We start from the raw sequence: 19,812 nt of genomic DNA, 5'->3' as shown, positions 1-19,812 counted from the left end.
CGGATGTACTTCGGGTGTCACCTGTTGTCCGAGGCCACTTGCATGGTAGCAAGCGTTGTGATACAATGGCCCTACCGGGCAAACACTTTGGGTTCGCAAGGACTTGGAGTGCCGGGACGGGTTGGCGGATCCAACACTCTGGGTACCTCCGGGTACTTGGGGTTGGTTGAGGACTTGGTGAACAAACACTTGATATACACTCTTCGGATGTACTTCGGGTATCGCCTGTTGTCCGAGACCACTTGCATGGTTAGCAAGCGTTGTGGTCTAATGGCCCTACCGGGCAAACACTTTGGGTTCGCGAGGACTTAGAGTGCTGGTAGTGGTTGGCGGACCCAACACTCTGGGTACCTCCGGGTACTTGGGGTTGGTTGAGGACTTGGTGAACAAACACTTGTTGTACACTCTCCGGATGTACTTCGGGTGTCACCTGTTGTCCGAGACCACTTGCATGGTTAGCAAGCGTTGTGGTCTAATGGCCCTACCGGGCAAACACTTTATGTTCGCGAGGACTTGGAGTGCTGGTAGTGGTTGGCGGACCCAACACTCTGGGTACCTCCGGGTACTTGGGGTTGGTTGAGAACTTGGTGAAGATACCCCTGTCACCTTGTTCGAGGCCACTTGCATGGTCGCAAGCGTTGTGATACAATGGCCCTACCGGGCAAACACTTTGGGTTCGCAAGGACTTGGAGTGCCGGGACGGGTTGGCGGATCCAACACTCTGGGTACCTCCGGGTACTTGGGGTTGGTTGAGGACTTGGTGAGCAAACACTTGATATACGTTCTTCGGATGTACTTCGGGTGTCACCTGTTGTCCGAGGCCACTTGCATGGTCAACGGTTGAGGTGGTGATGGCGGGTCGGTGCTGTAGGGTGCCGGCCTGTTGGCTGCCTTGGCCGGGTTGGTTGGTTAACACTTGATTGGGCTTGCACCCGAGGGTAATGGCACTTGAAGGTGGGTACTGGCCGGCTGACCTGGTGTGATGGTTGGTTGGTGAACACTTGGCGGTACTTGCACTTGGCTGTGCTTGGACTTGAAGGTGGGATCCGGCTGGCCTAGGCCATTGGTGGTTGGTTGGTGGGTTAGCCCTTAGCTGGGCTGGCTGGCTGGCTGGCCATCGGTGGTGTGGTGTGGTGAGGTGTGTGGAGTCGAGCATCGCGCGCCGTTGCCTTCTTCGGAGTGTTGTAGGTACGCAAGTGCTTGCAATGCAAAGAGGTTGGTGATGGAGTGACATTGCCTTCACCATGGAGTTGCGGGTACTTAGGTACTTGCAAGGAGATGGTGGTATGGTGGTGTTGCGTGTGTGGTGTTCGATTAGAAAGATATAATTTCTAAGTCCGGATTAGTGCTGTCAGTGGGGCCGCCGCTAACAGGTCCTGCACGGCCACCGTGGGGCTTGACTTGGCGCTATTCCGGACTTGGGGCGATCACGATGTCCCCGTGCGGGACTTAGAAGATGGAAGAACACAAGTACCCTTATCCCATGACTTGTGAGCGATTGGCATACGTTACCACATGAAGAGAAAAATTGGCTAAGTCCAGGATCCATATTATATGAAGAGAAAATCGGCTAAGTCCAGGATCCATATTACATGAAGAGAAAAATCGGCTAAGTCCCGGATCCATATATATTAACCTAATAATCGGCTAAGTCCAGGATCCATATGATATGAAGAGAAAAATCGGCTAAGTCCAAGATCCATATGATATGAACAGAAAAATCGGCTAAGTCCAGGATCCATATATAATAACCTAATAATCGGCTAAGTCCAGGATCCATATAATATGAAGAGAAAAATCGGCTAAGTCCGAGATTGGGTCTGTCGGAAATACACTTTCAAGTTACCACACAAGCAAGCAAGATGGCCTAATGATGGAACCATATAATATGAAGAGAAAAATCGGCTAAGTCCGAGATTGGGTCTGTCGGAAATACACTATCAAGTTACCACACAAGCAAGCAAGATGGCCTAATGATGGATCCATATGATATGAAGAGAAAAATCGGCTAAGTCCAGGATCCATATAATATGAAGAGAAAAATCGGCTAAGTCCCAGATTGGGTCTGTCAGAAATACACTTCCAAGTTACCACACAAGCAAGCAAGATGGCCTAGTGATGGATCCATATGATATGAAGAGAAAAATCGGCTAAGTCCCAGATTGGGTCTGTCAGAAATACACTTCCAAGTTACCACACAAGCAAGCAAGATGGCCTAGTGATGGATCCATATGATATGAAGAGAAAAATCGGCTAAGTCCCAGATTGGGTCTGTCAGAAATACACTTCCAAGTTACCACATGAGCAAGCAAGATGGCCTAGTGATGGATCCATATAATATGCAGAGAAAAATCGGCTAAGTCCCAGATTGGGTCTGTCAGAAATACACTTCCAAGTTACCACATGAGCAAGCAAGTTACCACATGAAGAGAAAGCCGGCAAAGTCTGGGAATGTTACCACATGAACTGGAAAATGGGCAAAAACCTACCTTCACAGGGAACGTGAATAAGTAAGGCTGTAGACATCGGATCGACAAGCCAAAGACTGATATGGAAAGGAAATGAGTAGTACTAGCTTTCCTGAGAGTTGCAGAGCTTAGACTGCATATGAACGGAAGATATTAAGCGTCAAAGTCAGAAAAGTTGCCCGAAGGAACACAAGTTCCAACTTAGAGCATGTATACCGCCTAGACGGTAAGAGGTACGGCCAGGCTGAGGAATAAGGAAATGTTGGCCAACATGTTCCCTAACTATCCCCCGAAGACCGCAAAGCAATCCAACATCAACCAAGAAAGTTATAGCCCGATCAAGGAAACACCTACTTTGCACCGATATTGCACCAAATACATGTACCAAGCACCTTCGGTTGCATACCTGCAGGGGTTTACCATAGTAGGCCATGGAAGACCGATATACCGAACATAATCACTTTCTATCTCCTCGGGTGTTTGAGATAGCGCTTTGCGGTACAAGAACGAAAGTTAGACTTTATCTTGGTGCATCTTTTTGCCCAAGATCACAAGACCCTATCTACCAAGGCAAGAAAGTTGTGTGGGGACAAAATGTCCAAAAGTGCCCAAAGTGGCACACTTGAACCATATATTCGAGAAAAACACAAGTGTGGGCCCGAGCTAGCAAGTTGAAATGTTCTGACCGTCAGTAGCCCTAGTTGAGGTGCACTTATCATTATATGAGGCCAACGTGCCAGCTAGTCTCTAAAGGGGCGATATGGGTGTTCCAAGGTTTGTACCCAATTGAGGAAAAAACAGGGTAAGGTACGGTGTACCGCGAATAACTCGGGCTATAGATGTCCGATCGATGAGTTTGGCATATGTATGGAAAGGTCTCGACGAGACCTAACTACCCTGAAAGTATGAAGGCAAAGACTTGAATGACCGGGAAGTTATTAAGTGCACAAGTGGTAAAGTTGCACCAAAGTCCATGTTACCCGAAGTGGTACATGAACACCCAATATTCGACCAAAACACAAGTTTAGAGACGAGCTAGCGAGCTACATTGTTCAGACCGTCAGTAGCTCGCATCAAGACACGCATTTCATTATATTGAGCCTAGCCGCTAGCTCGACTCGAAGTCGGTCATATGGTTGGTTGATGGTTTGGACCGACCACGTGGTGTACCAAGGTGATGTACCTTTCATGAATTAAAACTCTGGCTGTATGGCACTGAGCGACAAGCTAAGGTGTGATTTGGAATAGTCTTGAGTGGGACTATTTAGGAAAAATGCGAACAAAAAATCACAAAGTCCTTGGGCGAAGCTATTAGCGAAACATAGAGCAAATTGGTACAAAAAACTATGGAAATGGGACTTGAGTCAAAAATAACCGCAAGTTGGAGAAGAGATAGCAAGCTTGCGTAGAACAATTATATTTGGTGCATGGTATCACCAACAAAAAAGTATATGGGGCCAAGGTGCTGGCTGGCCTCCAAAGTGGAGATATGGGCGATCCAAAGTTTGTACCCAAGTACGAACAAGTATGGAAAAAACAGGGTAAGGTACCAAGTACCATTAATAACTTCGGCTGTAGATGGCCGAGCGAGGCAAACGGCTCACCGTTGGAAAGGTCTTGGGGAGACCTATCTACCCTGAAAGTTTCATGAGGCTGAGTTGAAAGACCACGGAGATATTAGGTGATGATGGTCCAATTCGGGGACCAAGTCGCAGGAAATGGCGCTTGACCAAAATCACCCTTGGAAGGTGAATACCGGCTTACCGGTAAGAGATAGCGACTTGGCGTAGAATATTCATAAGTTGGGCGTGTAGAGACGCAACTTTTATTATATGGGGCCAACCCGGTCAGGGTGCTCCAAGTCGGTCGTTTGGTTGGTTTATGGTTTGGGCCGACCACGTGGTGTGCCAAGTTGAGGTACCTTTCATGAATTATAACTTGGTCAGTTTGCCACCGAGCGACAAGCTGCGGTGTGTTTTGGAATGGTCTTGAGTGGGACTATCAAGGAAAAATACCAATCGAAAATCAGCTTGTCCATGGCCGAAGCTATTAGTGAAACATATAGCAAAATGGGTCCAAAAACGAATGAAATGGGAATTGGACCAAGAATAACGGCAAGTTGGAGAAGAGATAGCAAGTTGGCGTAGAACAACTATATTTGGTGCATGGCATGACCAACAAAAAAGTATATGGGGCCAAGGTGCTAGCTGGCCTCCAAAGTGGAGATATGGGCGATCCAAAGTTTGTACCCAAGTACGAACAAGTATGGAAAAAACAGGGTAAGGTACCAAGTACCATTAATAACTTCGGCTGTATATGGCCGAGCGAGGCAAACGGCTCACCGTTGGAAAGGTCTCGGGGAGACCTATCTACCCTGAAAGTTTCATGAGGCTGAGTTGAAAGACCACGGAGATATTAGGTGATGATGGTCGTATTCGGGGACCAAGTCGCAGGAAATGGCACTTGACCAAAATCCCCCTTGGAAGGTGAATACCGGCTTACCGGTAAGAGATAGCGACTTGGCGTAGAATATTCATAAGTTGGGCGTGTAGAGACGCAACTTTCATTATATGGGGCCAACCCGGTCAGGGTGCTCCAAGTCGGTCGTTTGGTCGGTATATGGTTTGGGCCGACCACATGGTGTACCAAGTTGAGGTATCTTTCATGAATTATAACTCGGTCAGTTTGCCACCGAGCGACAAGTTGCGGTGTGTTTTGGAATGGTCTTGAGTGGGACTATCAAGCAAAAATACAAACAGAATATCAGCTTGTCCATGGCCGAAGCTATTAGTGAAACATATAGCAAAATGGGTCCGAAAACGAATGAAATGGGACTTGGACCAAGAATAACGGCAAGTTAGAGAAGAGATAGCAAGTTGGCGTAGAACAATTATATTTAGTGCATGGTATGACCAAGAAAAAAGTATATGGGGCAAAGGTGCTGGCTGGCCTCCAAAGTGGAGATATGGGCGATACAAAGTTTGTACCCAAGTATGGCAAAAACTGGTAGAGGTACCTTTCATGAATTACTGCTCAGGCTGTATGGCACTTAGCGGGACGCTTGGCTCTGGTATGGAATAGTCTTGAGTGGGACTATCAAGGAAAAATACGAACAAAAAATCACCATGTCCACGGACGAAGGTATTAGCGAAACTTAGAGCGAAATTGCGACCAAGTCGCTGGAAATGGCCCTTGGACCAAGTATACCGTCAAGGCGGTACGAGATAGCGAGTTGACGTAGAACATTTATAAGTTTGCCTACACGAGACGAAAGTTTAGTTATGTGGGGCCAACCCGCTCAGGTTTGTCGAAGTCGGTCATATGGCTGATCGAAATTTTCGACCAAGTACTGAGAAAACAGGGTAAGGTACCGTGTACCTCAAATAACTTCGGCTGTAGATGTCCGAGCGAAGCAAACGGCATAGCGTTGGAAAGGTCTTGAGGTGCTCTAGGCACCCTGAAAGTATGAGAAGGCTACCTGGAAAACTCGTGGAGATATTAGAGAAACATAGGGCCCAAAAGATACCAAGTCGCAGGAAATGGGCCCTCCATGAACACCCTAAAATCCCAATTACGGCTAAGTTGCAGGCCAGCTAGCGAAGTGAAATGTTCTAGGCATAACTAGAACACGTTAAGGCGCAACTTTTTGAATAAGAACTTTTTTCGATATCTGGTCCCCAAAGGGGGGATATGGGCGATCCAAGGATTTTTCCAAGTTTCGGTACTTTTTACGGTATCGCTCATAGCTCCGGCTGTATGCAAGCAAATGACAATCTAAGACATGATTTGGAAAGGTATTGAGTAGTACTAACTTACGTTAGAACACAGCGAAGCGCTATCGGTTCATGGCAAGGCCGATATAAGCAGTCAAAGATGAAAAATGTTGACAAAATGAACAAAAATTAGCTTGGTACGCGAATAGCGGCCAGGGATGAAGAGGTACGAAGGTGGTGTAGAACAATTATAATTAGAACTTGGTACGCTCTAAAAGTTTGCCGAAGACCGCAAAGCGCTCAAACCCATAGAAAGTGGCCATTTGGGCCGAACAGTGCGTGCAAAGAGGTGAAAATGCAAAAATTGCACTTTGGGGGGCGATTTGCGGGGGGAAGGAGGGGTCGGAGGGCAAAATGTCCCTTGACCAAAAAGTCTTATCTCGTCGAGATCTACAACATTGCCGAAGACCGCAAAGCGCTAGCTCGCAATCGAAAAATCGAGAATTTGAAAATTTTCTAAGTCTTGGGCTCCCTAAGGAAAAGTTTCAAAAATCACGTTTGTCCCCAATTTTGAAGGGGAAGGAGTCGGTTCCGGGGCATGGTGTCTTCGGCAAAAAGTCTTATCTTTTTGCGTACTTTCGACTAGTTCAATAAAAATTTTTGACCCAAAATTTGTTCGGCGGACCCCTAGGTCGAAAAACCCGAAAAAAGTCGAAAAAAGTCGAAAATGTCGAAAAATGAGAAAACCTCATATTCGGACTCTAGACGAGCCCCAGATATTGAAAAGTGAAATCCGCGGTCGATTTGGAACAAAAAATTGACCTAGGCAAAGTTGTATGGAGGTAGGGACCCCTGAGAAAAAAGTTTGGTCCCGAGGCTCCTTGGACCACCAAGTCCCTAGGTCGGACCAAAATCGGAAAAAATCCGACCAAAGTCGAAAGTGTCGAAAATTTTAAAAAACCCCTTTTGGGGCCCTATGGCCTCCCTAGATAATGAAAAGTGAGGTCCGCGGCCGATCCGGAAGAAAAACTTGACCTAGGCAAACTTGTATGACGGTGGGGACCCAAAAAAATTTCGATGAGTGTAGTTTAGACAGGCCGGAAAATGTATCGGTGGTCCGTATCAAGGGACGTCTTTTAGTTCCATGGGGTGGTGGTCGTCGAACAAAGTCGCCTAGGTCGACCACCAGAAAGACCAGTCGTGTTGTAATGGATGTTTTGACCACTTTACTAGGGAAACCTAGTAGGTCGAAGCAAATTTGGGGTTCGAGATGAGTTGGTGAAAGTTGGTCCAACCTAGGTGTGCTTGGTGGAGGTTGACCATGAAAGTAGAGCATGATGGGAATGACCATAACTTTGGTTCTAGATGTCGGATCGGTACACTTTCGGCAGTTTTGGAAAGGTGAAGGCCTGCTCTAGCTATGTTTCCTACCAAGCTGAGCGCCTACTAGTGACCCGGAGGAGGTATTAAGGGTCAAAGGCAAAAAGGGGTACCCTAAAGTGCATGTGACCAAGAAAATGGGAAAAACGGTATCGCCTATAGCTCAGGCTGTATGGCTCGGATCGGAAAGCTTGGATATGCGTTGGAAAGGTCTTGACGAGCGCTAGCTATGTGTCCTACCAAGCGAAGCGCTAGGTGTTGAGCAAGTCGGTCATATTAGAGGGCAAAGGTGAAAAATGGTGGTTTAGAGGCGAAAATTCACCTTATGATCGAAAATAGCGGGCGAACGATAAGAGCTACGAACACGGCGTAGAACAATCATAAGTACGTTACCACAAGACCTAACTTTGGCCAATATAGAGCGAGAAGATCGGAGGTACCCATCAGGGTGATATGGCTGGTTCAAAGTTGGACCAAAACGAGACTTGAGAAATGGGTTGAAACACGGTATCGCGAATAACTCAGGCTGTATGGAACGGATCGACAAGCTAAGATCAGTGTTGGAAAGGTCGAACCGAGCGCTAACTATAATCCCAAACAACCGAAGCGCTAAGTGTTGAGCAAAACTGAGTTATTAAGCGACAAAGTGGAAAAATAATACCAAAATTTCCAAAAATCACACAAGACCAAGAATACCGAGCAGGCGGTAAGAGATAGCGGGTTGACGTAGAATACTTATAAGTTTGCCTCTACGAGACCTAAAAGTCGTCCATAGACAGCGAGAAGATCGGACCACTCTGGAAGGGTGATACGAGTGGTCAAAAATTGGCAAAAATGAAACATGGCTAAAATGGATTTGACTTGTGCACCGTATAGCTCCGGCTGTATGGCATGGATTGTTAAGCTAGGATATGTTTTGGAAAGGTAACACCCAGCGCTAGATACGACTAGAAAAAAGCAAAGCGCTAACTAGCATGATTTGGAAGTTATTAAGTGTCAAAGTCGAAAAATGTTACCAAAATTGAAACTCGAGTACATTGGGCCAAAAAGTACAAGTTGTGAAATTTGGACTTACGAGTAAAATACCGAGCAGGCGGTAAGAGATAGAGTCTTGGTGTAGAACAATTATATGTTGGGCATGTTATAACCTATATTTGGCCCGAACATAGTGACGAGATCGGTGGTACCCAAAAGGGTGGTACAGGTGTTAGATGGTTTTCCCAGAGCATAAGCTCCACATGATATGGAAAACGGGAAACATCATAACTTCGGCTGTATGGCATGGAATGGAACGAACAAGGTATTGATGGAAAGAGAAAAGGTAGCGCTAACTATAATTCCTACCAAGCAAAGCGCTAGCATGTGACCGTTCGGGTGTTATTGTGAGTCAAAGTCAGAAATTGTTACCACGAGAGGCGAAAATCCGACTAAGTCCATGAATACCGGGCTGGCGGTAAGAGATACGGCTTGGCCGTAGAACATTTATAAGTTGGCCAATACAAGACCTAAGTTTCGTCCATAGACGACAAGAAGATCGAAGATACCTGAAGGTGAGATATGGGCGTCCCAAAGTGGGCCTTCGAAAAAGTGACAAACTTCCCTTATAACAGCATACACCAAATATCTCTGGCTCTATGGCACCGAATAAGAAGTTGAGGTCAGCGATAGAAAGGTGATAGTCAGCGCTAAATATCATACGAACAGAGTGAAGCGCTAAAGGGAAAGGATCTTGGTGATATAAGGTGACAAAGTCGAGAAAAGTTGCCTCAAAATCATGAAAAATGTGAAAAAATGGCTAAGTCCCGGGTGCCTTAAGGGCAGGTTGATCGAATGTACCGAGCTGGCGGTACGAGATAGAGACTTGGTGTAGAACAATTATATGTTTGGCATGGCAAGACCTACATTTGGTCAATACAAAGTGAGAAGATCAAAGAAACCCGTAAGGGTGATATTGGTGTCCAAAGGTAAAAAGCACTAAGTCTTGGGAAACTTATATGAAGAAAAAGGACCCTGATGGGTCATATAGGATGGATCGAAAAATCGGCTAAGTCCCAAAATGGTAATGTCAGAACTACACTCAAATGTTACCACACCAAGCAAGGCAAACTTATATGAAGCAAAGGACCCTGATGGGTCATATGGTATTGGTCGAAAAATCGGCTAAGTCCCAAAATGGGGATGTCAGAACTACACTCATGTGTTACCACACCAAGCAAGGCAAACTTATATGAAGCAAAGGACCCTGATGGGTCATATGGTATTTTACGAAAAATCGGCTAAGTCCCAAAATGATGATGTCAGAACTACACTCAAATGTTACCACACCAAGCAAGGCAAACTTATATGAAGGCAAGGACCCTGATGGGTCATATGGTATTTTACGAAAAATCGGCTAAGTCCCAAAATGGGGATGTCAGAACTACACTCAAATGTTACCACACCAAGCAAGGCAAACTTATATGAAGGCAAGGACCCTGATGGGTCATATGGTATGGATCGAAAAATCGGCTAAGTCCCAAAATGGGGATGTCTGAACTACACTCAAATGTTACCACATCAAGCAAGGCAAACTTATATGAAGCAAGGGACCCTGATGGGTCATATGGTATTGATCGAAAAATCGGCTAAGTCCCAAAATGGGGATGTCAGAACTACACTCAAATGTTACCACACCAAGCAAGGCAAACTTATATGAAGGCAAGGACCCTGATGGGTCATATGGTATTTTACGAAAAATCGGCTAAGTCCCAAAATGGGGATGTCAGAACTACACTCAAATGTTACCACACCAAGCAAGGCAAACTTATATGAAGCAAAGGACCCTGATGGGTCATATGGTATTTTACGAAAAATCGGCTAAGTCCCAAAATGATGATGTCAGAACTACACTCAAATGTTACCACACCAAGCAAGGCAAACTTATATGAAGGCAAGGACCCTGATGGGTCATATGGTATTTTACGAAAAATCGGCTAAGTCCCAAAATGATGATGTCAGAACTACACTCAAATGTTACCACACCAAGCAAGGCAAACTTATATGAAGCAAGGGACCCTGATGGGTCATATGGTATTGATCGAAAAATCGGCTAAGTCCCAAAATGGGGATGTCAGAACTACACTCAAATGTTACCACACCAAGCAAGGCAAACTTATATGAAGGCAAGGACCCTGATGGGTCATATGGTATTTTACGAAAAATCGGCTAAGTCCCAAAATGGGGATGTCAGAACTACACTCAAATGTTACCACACCAAGCAAGGCAAACTTATATGAAGCAAAGGACCCTGATGGGTCATATGGTATTTTACGAAAAATCGGCTAAGTCCCAAAATGGGGATGTCAGAACTACACTCAAATGTTACCACACCAAGCAAGGCAAACTTATATGAAGGCAAGGACCCTGATGGGTCATATGGTATTTTACGAAAAATCGGCTAAGTCCCAAAATGGGGATGTCAGAACTACACTCAAATGTTACCACACCAAGCAAGGCAAACTTATATGAAGCAAAGGACCCTGATGGGTCATATGGTATTTTACGAAAAATCGGCTAAGTCCCAAAATGATGATGTCAGAACTACACTCAAATGTTACCACACCAAGCAAGGCAAACTTATATGAAGGCAAGGACCCTGATGGGTCATATGGTATTTTACGAAAAATCGGCTAAGTCCCAAAATGATGATGTCAGAACTACACTCAAATGTTACCACAATAAGCAAGGCAAACTTATATGAAGCAAAGGACCCTGATGGGTCATATGGTATTGATTGAAAAATCGGCTAAGTCCCAAAATGGGGATGTCAGAACTACACTCAAATGTTACCACACCAAGCAAGGCAAACTTATATGAAGGCAAGGACCCTGATGGGTCATATGGTATTTTACGAAAAATCGGCTAAGTCCCAAAATGGGGATGTCAGAACTACACTCAAATGTTACCACACCAAGCAAGGCAAACTTATATGAAGCAAAGGACCCTGATGGGTCATATGGTATTGATTGAAAAATCGGCTAAGTCCCAAAATGGGGATGTCAGAACTACACTCAAATGTTACCACACCAAGCAAGGCAAACTTATATGAAGCAAAGGACCCATATGGGTCATATGGTATTTTACGAAAAATCGGCTAAGTCCCAAAATGATGATGTCAGAACTACACTCAAATGTTACCATACCAAGCAAGGCAAACTTATATGAAGGAAAGGACCCATATGGGTCATATGGTATTTTACGAAAAATCGGCTAAGTCCCAAAATGAGGATGTCAGAACTACACTAAAAAGTTACCACACCAAGCAAGGCAAAGTACCTAGGTGAACCCTAGGAAGAAACACGGACCAAGTCAGATGGCCTAAGTCAATAGAACAAGTGACCTAGGCAAAGTTGTATGGCGCTGAGGACCCTGAAAAATCTGGTTAGTGTAGTTTAGACAGGGTAGGTTTTTGGGTCGGCCGAACCCCCTTATTTTGGGTTTTGGCCTCATCAAGAAGCTACACCTAGGCAAACTGCCTAGGGTGAAAGTGCGAAGACCAATCGAATAGTAAGACAAGTTTTGACCGATCGCCCTAGGCAAGCTTGTATGAAGAAAGGGACCCTAAGGGTCATATGGAAATACATGAAAAATCGGCTAAGTCCCAAAATTGGGATGTCAGAACTACACTAAAAAGTTACCACATCAAGCAAGGCAAACTACCTAGGTGAACCCTAGCAAGAAACACGGACCAAGTCAGATGGCCTAAGTCAAGAGTGCAAGTGACCTAGGCAAAGTTGTATGACGGTGAGGACCCTGAAAAATCTGGTTAGTGTAGTTTAGACAGGGGAGGTTTTTGGGTCGGCTGAACCTCCTTATTTTGGGTTTTGACCTCCTCAAGAAGCTACACCTAGGCAAACTGCCTAGGGTGAAAGTGCGAAGACCAATCGAATAGTAAGACAAGTTTTGACCGATCGCCCTAGGCAAGCTTGTATGAAGAAAGGGACCCTATGGGTCATATGGAAATACATGAAAAATCGGCTAAGTCCCAAAATTGGGATGTCTGAACTACTCTAAAAAGTTACCACATCAAGCAAGGCAAACTACCTAGGTGAACCCTAGCAAGAAACACGGACCAAGTCAGATGGCCTAAGTCAAGAGTGCAAGTGACCTAGGCAAAGTTGTATGACGGTGAGGACCCTGAAAAATCTGGTTAGTGTAGTTTAGACAGGGGAGGTTTTTGGGTCGGCTGAACCTCCTTATTTTGGGTTTTGACCTCCTCAAGAAGCTACACCTAGGCAAACTGCCTAGGGTGAAAGTGCGAAGACCAATCGAATAGTAAGACAAGTTTTGACCGATCGCCCTAGGCAAGCTTGTATGAAGAAAGGGACCCTATGGGTCATATGGAAATACATGAAAAATCGGCTAAGTCCCAAAATTGGGATGTCTGAACTACACTAAAAAGTTACCACATCAAGCAAGGCAAAGTACCTAGGTGAACCCTAGCAAGAAACACGGACCAAGTCAGATGGCCTAAGTCAAGAGTACAAGTGACCTAGGCAAAGTTGTATGGCGCTGAGGACCCTGAAAAATCGGGTTAGTGTAGTTAAGACAGGGGAGGTTTCAGGGTCGGCTGGACCTCCTTATTTCGGGTTTTGGCCTCCTCAAGAAGACAGACCTAGGCGAATTGCCTAGGGTGAAACTGCGAAGACCAATCGAATAGTAAGACAAGTTTTGACCGATCGCCCTAGGCAAGCTTGTATGAAGAAAGGGACCCTTAGGGTCATATGGAAATTCATGAAAAATCGGCTAAGTCCCAAAATTGGGATGTCAGAACTACACTAAAAAGTTACCACATCAAGCAAGGCAAAGTACCTAGGTGAACCCTAGGAAGAAACACGGACCAAGTCAGATGGCCTAAGTCAAGAGTATAAGTGACCTAGGCAAAGTTGTATGGCGCTGAGGACCCTGAAAAATCGGGTTAGTGTAGTTAAGACAGGGGAGGTTTCAGGGTCGGCCAGACCTCCTTATTTCGGGTTTTGGCCTCCTCAAGAAGACAGACCTAGGCGAATTGCCTAGGGTGAAACTGCGAAGACTAATCGAATAGTAAGACAAGTTTTGACCGATCGCCCTAGGCAAGCTTGTATGAAGAAAGGGACCCTTAGGGTCATATGGAAATTCATGAAAAATCGGCTAAGTCCCAAAATTGGGATGTCAGAACTACACTAAAAAGTTACCACATCAAGCAAGGCAAAGTACCTAGGTGAACCCTAGGAAGAAACACGGACCAAGTCAGATGGCCTAAGTCAAGAGTATAAGTGACCTAGGCAAAGTTGTATGGCGCTGAGGACCCTGAAAAATCGGGTTAGTGTAGTTAAGACAGGGGAGGTTTCAGGGTCGGCCAGACCTCCTTATTTCGGGTTTTGGCCTCCTCAAGAAGACAGACCTAGGCGAATTGCCTAGGGTGAAACTGCGAAGACCAATCGAATAGTAAGACAAGTTTTGACCGATCGCCCTAGGCAAGCTTGTATGAAGAAAGGGACCCTATGGGTCATATGGAAATTCATGAAAAATCGGCTAAGTCCCAAAATTGGGATGTCAGAACTACACTATAAAGTTACCACATTAGCAAGGCAGACTTGTATGAAGAACGGGACCCAGGTGAAAGTAGCAAATATCCCAAACCGAACATGTATATTATACACACAAGAGTACGAACATAAAGGAACACGGACCAAGCGTGCCGAGAGAATCGGTACTATAGAGCCCTCGTGGTTCTACACAAAGACTTTATGTTAGGGGTTCAAGCCCCATAGTACTCAAACGGTGACAGTAGCAAATATCCCAAACCGAACATGAATATTATACACACAAGAGTACGAACATAAAGGAACACGGACCAAGCGTGCCGAGAGAATCGGTACTATAGAGCCCTCGTGGTTCTACACAAAGACTTTATGTTAGGGGTTCAAGCCCCATAGTACTCAAACGGTGACAGTAGCAAATATCCAAAAACGAACTGGAATTTACATTCTGTTGGTCATGCGGTCGTCCAAAGGGGTCTAGTATCCTGGGATGACAAGCATCACGGGCACAGTCTCGTATCAAAACAGTCGAAGAGGCCCGCGAAAGCTTGCTTTCCATGGCTATGCGATGCACAAATTGAGTTTCTCCGTAGTTATACACAGCGCACAGGTGAAAGTAGCAAATATCCCAAATCGAACATGAATTTTATACACACAAGAGTACAAACATAAAGGAACACGGACCAAGCGTACCGAGAGAATCGGTACTAGAGCCCTTGTGGTTCTACATTGAGAGCCCTCGTGGTTCTACATAGATACTTTATGTTAGGGGTTCCAACCCCATAGTACTAGAACGGTGGAAGTAGCAAATAAACCGAACGTGGAATTTACTTTCTGATGGTCATGCGGTCGTCCAAAGGGGTCTAGTATCCTGGGATGACAAGCATCACGGGCACAGCTCGTATCAAAACAGTCGAAGAGGCCCGCGAAAGCTTGCTTTCCATGGCTATGCGATGCACAAATTGAGTTTACTCACCGTAGTATAAAACGAACGAACCGAACCTATCCGAGTAGGGATAATGGGCGCAGTAACATACTTCTGTGACCCAGCGAGAGTTGAACGAGGTGACATGAACTGTCAGTGGCTTATATCAGATGGGATACATACATGAGATTGCTTTCAAATCTACACTCGAAAACCTAACCAAGTAAAAGCGAACGTGGGGAGGATTCGAAACTGGTAACGAAATCTTAAGCTGGAAAGAGTCATCACTATGGATACATATTATGCGAAACCAATCAAGTGCTCATTACTGATCCAAAACCGAAGAGCACTAGTGAACACCTTAATCTCACCCTAGTTCACATCCAAGTGATCGACCACGTGTGTGAAGCAAAGACCAATCGAATTCCTCAATGGACCGAACACTATGAACAAATGGCCAAAAACGTTATAACTATCCAAACATACTACTATCTAGCGAAAGTCATCACGATGGAACCATACCATGATCTTTAACCTATAGCGCTCACCATATTCCTACCCAGAGTGCAAGTGAACAGATTGCCCACCCTTACCCAGTTCACAACCACGTGATCGACTAACATACCGAGGTTACCACAAGTCAAAGTTATACGTTTACAAGCGCAAGACCAATCGAAAACCCCGAAAGCAATCTCGACCCAAAATGTATTATCCGTGAGTGTAGTCGAGTCTCGTACTCGTCATCTGTAATCGTCGGATAGAATATCCAGTACACGGTTGTCTTTCCAAATGAAATCTACATACAGAACTCGCTCTTGGCAAATGGGTGGCAATGGCGCAATCAGGAGCGAGTTCCCGTCCGGGTGCCAAGTGATTGGCAAATGTCTGGTGGAAAGCAACCATATATTGATTTGTCTGTTAGTGTACTGGGTGTTTGAGGTATGTAGTATCCACGCTTGGTTGGGTGTGTCAGAGGACCATGGATGCGTTCACAACCCCAATTGGGGTACATCGGGAATGATTTTGTGGAACCGATGTGCCCGGCACACACTAAGTTTTGTTGCAAGTTAATAGTGTGCCATGTCGGGGGGGGTTGTGATTAAACTCTGGTGAATTGCGTACTGTGGTGATTGGGGTATGAAAGCCCCGCAGTTGCAATGATCGGACGCGCCTAGCGTGTCCTTTAGTTGATGGTAGGGAAATGAAGGCCCTTGTCAGCTCACCTAAGTATTCATGGAAGTTTGGCATAAGGTCGCTGTGGTAGGGGTATGAAGGCCCCGTCAGCGCATGCACAATCGGGCGCACGTGCGCTTAGCGGAGTCGAATGCCGCTCAAGTGCCTGTCCGGTGCATCGGGTGTGTGTGATACGAGGGCAATGAGGTTCGCACGGGGGCTCGCCTCCCGTGTGCTACCGGACTTGACAACATATAGAACGTGGTGTTTGCTCCTCCGGGTGCAATGGGACAATGAACATTCGAACGCAAAGTCGGAATTCTGGTTGATCCTACCAGTAATATACGCTCGTCTCAAAGGTTAAGCCATGCATGTCTAAGTACAAACAGATTTAATGTGAAACCGCATAAGGCTCAGTATAACAGCTATAATTTACGAGATCATCAACCTAGTTACTTGGATAACTGTGGAAAATCTAGAGCTAATACATGCAACATGCCAGGACCCTCGCGGGAACTGGTGCACTTATTAGTCAAACCAATCGCGGGTTCTCCGTGTCATTGAGTTGAAGTCTGGATAATGATGCTGATCGTATGGTCTCGCACCGACGACAGATCTCGCAAATATCTGCCCTATCAACTATGGATGGTAGTATAGAGGACTACCATGGTTGCAACGGGTAACGGGGAATCAGGGTTCGATTCCGGAGAGGGAGCCTGAGAAATGGCTACCACATCCAAGGAAGGCAGCAGGCGCGTAAATTACCCAATCCCGGGACGGGGAGGTAGTGACGAGAAATAACAATATGAAACTCTTTAATGATGTTTCATAATTGGAATGAGTAGAGCATAAATCCTTCTACGAGGATCAAGTGGAGGGCAAGTCTGGTGCCAGCAGCCGCGGTAATTCCAGCTCCACTAGCGTATATTAAAATTGTTGCGGTTAAAACGTTCGAAGTTGATACTTGTCCAACACAGTCCGGCTCCGCCGACCCGGTCAACCCGTGGTCGGTGGGCCAAGTCGGAATCTGGTTGCGACTCAATGGTGTGGTAGGGCACCAAGTCTGTGTCATGGTGTGCCCTTCAACGGGTGCAAGTGTAACATAGAGCTCGACCGCTCACGTTTACCTTGAACAAATTAGAGTGCTTAAAGCAGGGTGCCCAAACGCCCTAGAATAATCTTGCATGGAATAATGGAATACGACCTTGGTCTAATCTTTCATTGGTTTGTACTCAGACCGGAGGTAATGATTAACAGAAGTAGTTGGGGACACTAGTATTACGGCGCGAGAGGTGAAATTCGTAGACCGTCGTAAGACTAACTAAAGCGAAGGCATTTGTCAAGGATGCTTTCTTTAATCAAGAACGAAAGTTAGAGGATCGAAGGCGATTAGATACCGCCCTAGTTCTAACCGTAAACGATGCCAACTAGCAATTGGGAGACGCTACAACCAGGTGCTCTCAGTAGCTTCCGGGAAACCAAAGTCAGGTTCCGGGGGAAGTATGGTTGCAAAGTTGAAACTTAAAGGAATTGACGGAAGGGCACCACAATGAAATGGAGCTTGCGGTTAAATTTGACTCAACACGGGAAAACTTACCAGGTCCGAACTTATGGAGGTGAGACAGATTAATAGCTCTTTCTCAAATTTAAGGGTAGTGGTGCATGGCCGTTCTTAGTTCGTGGATTGATTTGTCTGGTTAATTCCGATAACGAACGTGACTCACATATGCTAACTAGAACGCAGTCAGCGTTAATGCGTCGATGCCGATTGGAACGGGTTAGGACCTTTCGGTGGAGTATGACCTGACACCTTCGCTGTTCGTGTGCGCAAGTGCACTTACGGTACGCTGCTTAGCAGGACAATTTGTGTTTAGCAAAATGAGATCGAGCGATAACAGGTCCGTGATGCCCTTAGATGTTCTGGGCTACACGCGTGCTACAATGTGGGTAGCAGCGTGTCTCCTATTCCGAGAGGAACGGGAAATCACTCAAATACTCACTTAGTAGGGATTATGGATTGCAATGGTCCATATGAACTCGGAACTTCTAGTAAGTGCTGGTCATCAGCCAGCGTTGAATACGTCCCTGCCCTTTGTACACACCGCCCGTCGCTACTACCGATGGATTATTTAGTGAGGTCTTTGGAGATGATCGTTCGCTGGATCCTCGTGAACCGCGTCTGCTTTATCGAAGTTGACCGAACTTGATGATTTAGAGGAAGTAAAAGTCGTAACAAGGTTTCCGTAGGTGAACCTGCGGAAGGATCATTAGTGGCCAAGTGATCCTTCCAGAAGTCCGAACCTGCGGGTTGAGACTTCGGCACAAGTTGCCATATGATAATTGACGAAACACTATAGAAGTCCGAACCTGCGGGTTGAGACTTCGGCACAAGTTGCCATATGATAATTGACGAAACACTATAGAAGTCCGAACCTGCGGGTTGAGACTTAGGCACAAGTTGCCTTATACATGACTTTGAACAAATACACAAGTCCGAACCTGCGGGTTGAGACTTAGGCACAAGTTGCCTTATACATGACTTCGAACAAACACACAAGTCCGAACCTGCGGGTTGAGACTTAGGCACAAGTTGCCATATGAAAGTTGACGAAACACTAACAAGTCCGAACCTGCGGGTTGAGACTTAGGCACACGTTGCCTTATACATGACTTCGAACAAATACACAAGTCCGAACTTGCGGGTTGAGACTTAGGCACAAGTTGCCTTATACATACATTGGCCAAATAAACAGAAGTCCGAACCTGCGGGTTGAGACTTAGGCACAAGTTGCCATATTATATTCGATCAAACACTAAGTAGTCCGATCCTGCGGGTTGAGACTCAAGACCGTAACAAGATGTCACTATACAAGTCCGAACCTAAGGGTTGAGACTTAATGCGATCTAGATACCAAGTTGACATCCAATACCTGTTGAGCAAAACCAAAGATTCCCTGTTCTCGAATGATTACACTATATAACAGGGAATCATGAAGAAATCAAGCAAGCGTGAAACAAAGTCATCACTTGGGCATGCTCGATAGCCAACCACATGACCTTAACCTAAGAGAGCATGCAAACCACATGATACCTATAAACGATTAACCCGCCCTAGTTCAATCGTTCACCAAGTGATGACTTCAGTATGGCTAAGAGAAAAACTTTTAAATGGGAAAAACTCTAAGTCCGAACCTCCGGGTTGAGACTTCCGCGTCGGAGGTGGGCGCACCTCCTATCCGAAAGATGGTGAATCAGGGGTGTTCGATCAGCAATGGTCGGATGCCCCGTCGTAGTCCAACTATGACAATCAAAGTCAAGACCTCCGGGTTGAGACTTTCCGCGAGTACAAGCATAAAGGAACACGGACCAAGCCGTACCGAGAGAATCGGTACTAGAGCCCTCGTGGTTCTACATTGAGAGAGCCCTCGTGGTTCTCATTAGGGGCTTTATGCAAGTCGTACTCAATACTGTGGTGTGAAGTATAAAGTAGTCCTCGCCTGGTCCACGCTGCTTCGGCGGTCCTGGGTAAGATAGTTAATTCTAGCTTGCCCTATAGTGGAATGAGGACACTTAATGCTTCGTCTTTTAGCGGC

This window comes from Anopheles coustani (assembly GCF_943734705.1).
Source record: "Anopheles coustani chromosome X unlocalized genomic scaffold, idAnoCousDA_361_x.2 X_unloc_25, whole genome shotgun sequence".
In the NCBI taxonomy this organism is placed as follows: Eukaryota; Metazoa; Arthropoda; class Insecta; order Diptera; family Culicidae; genus Anopheles; species Anopheles coustani.
This window is presented reverse-complemented; position numbering follows the sequence as displayed.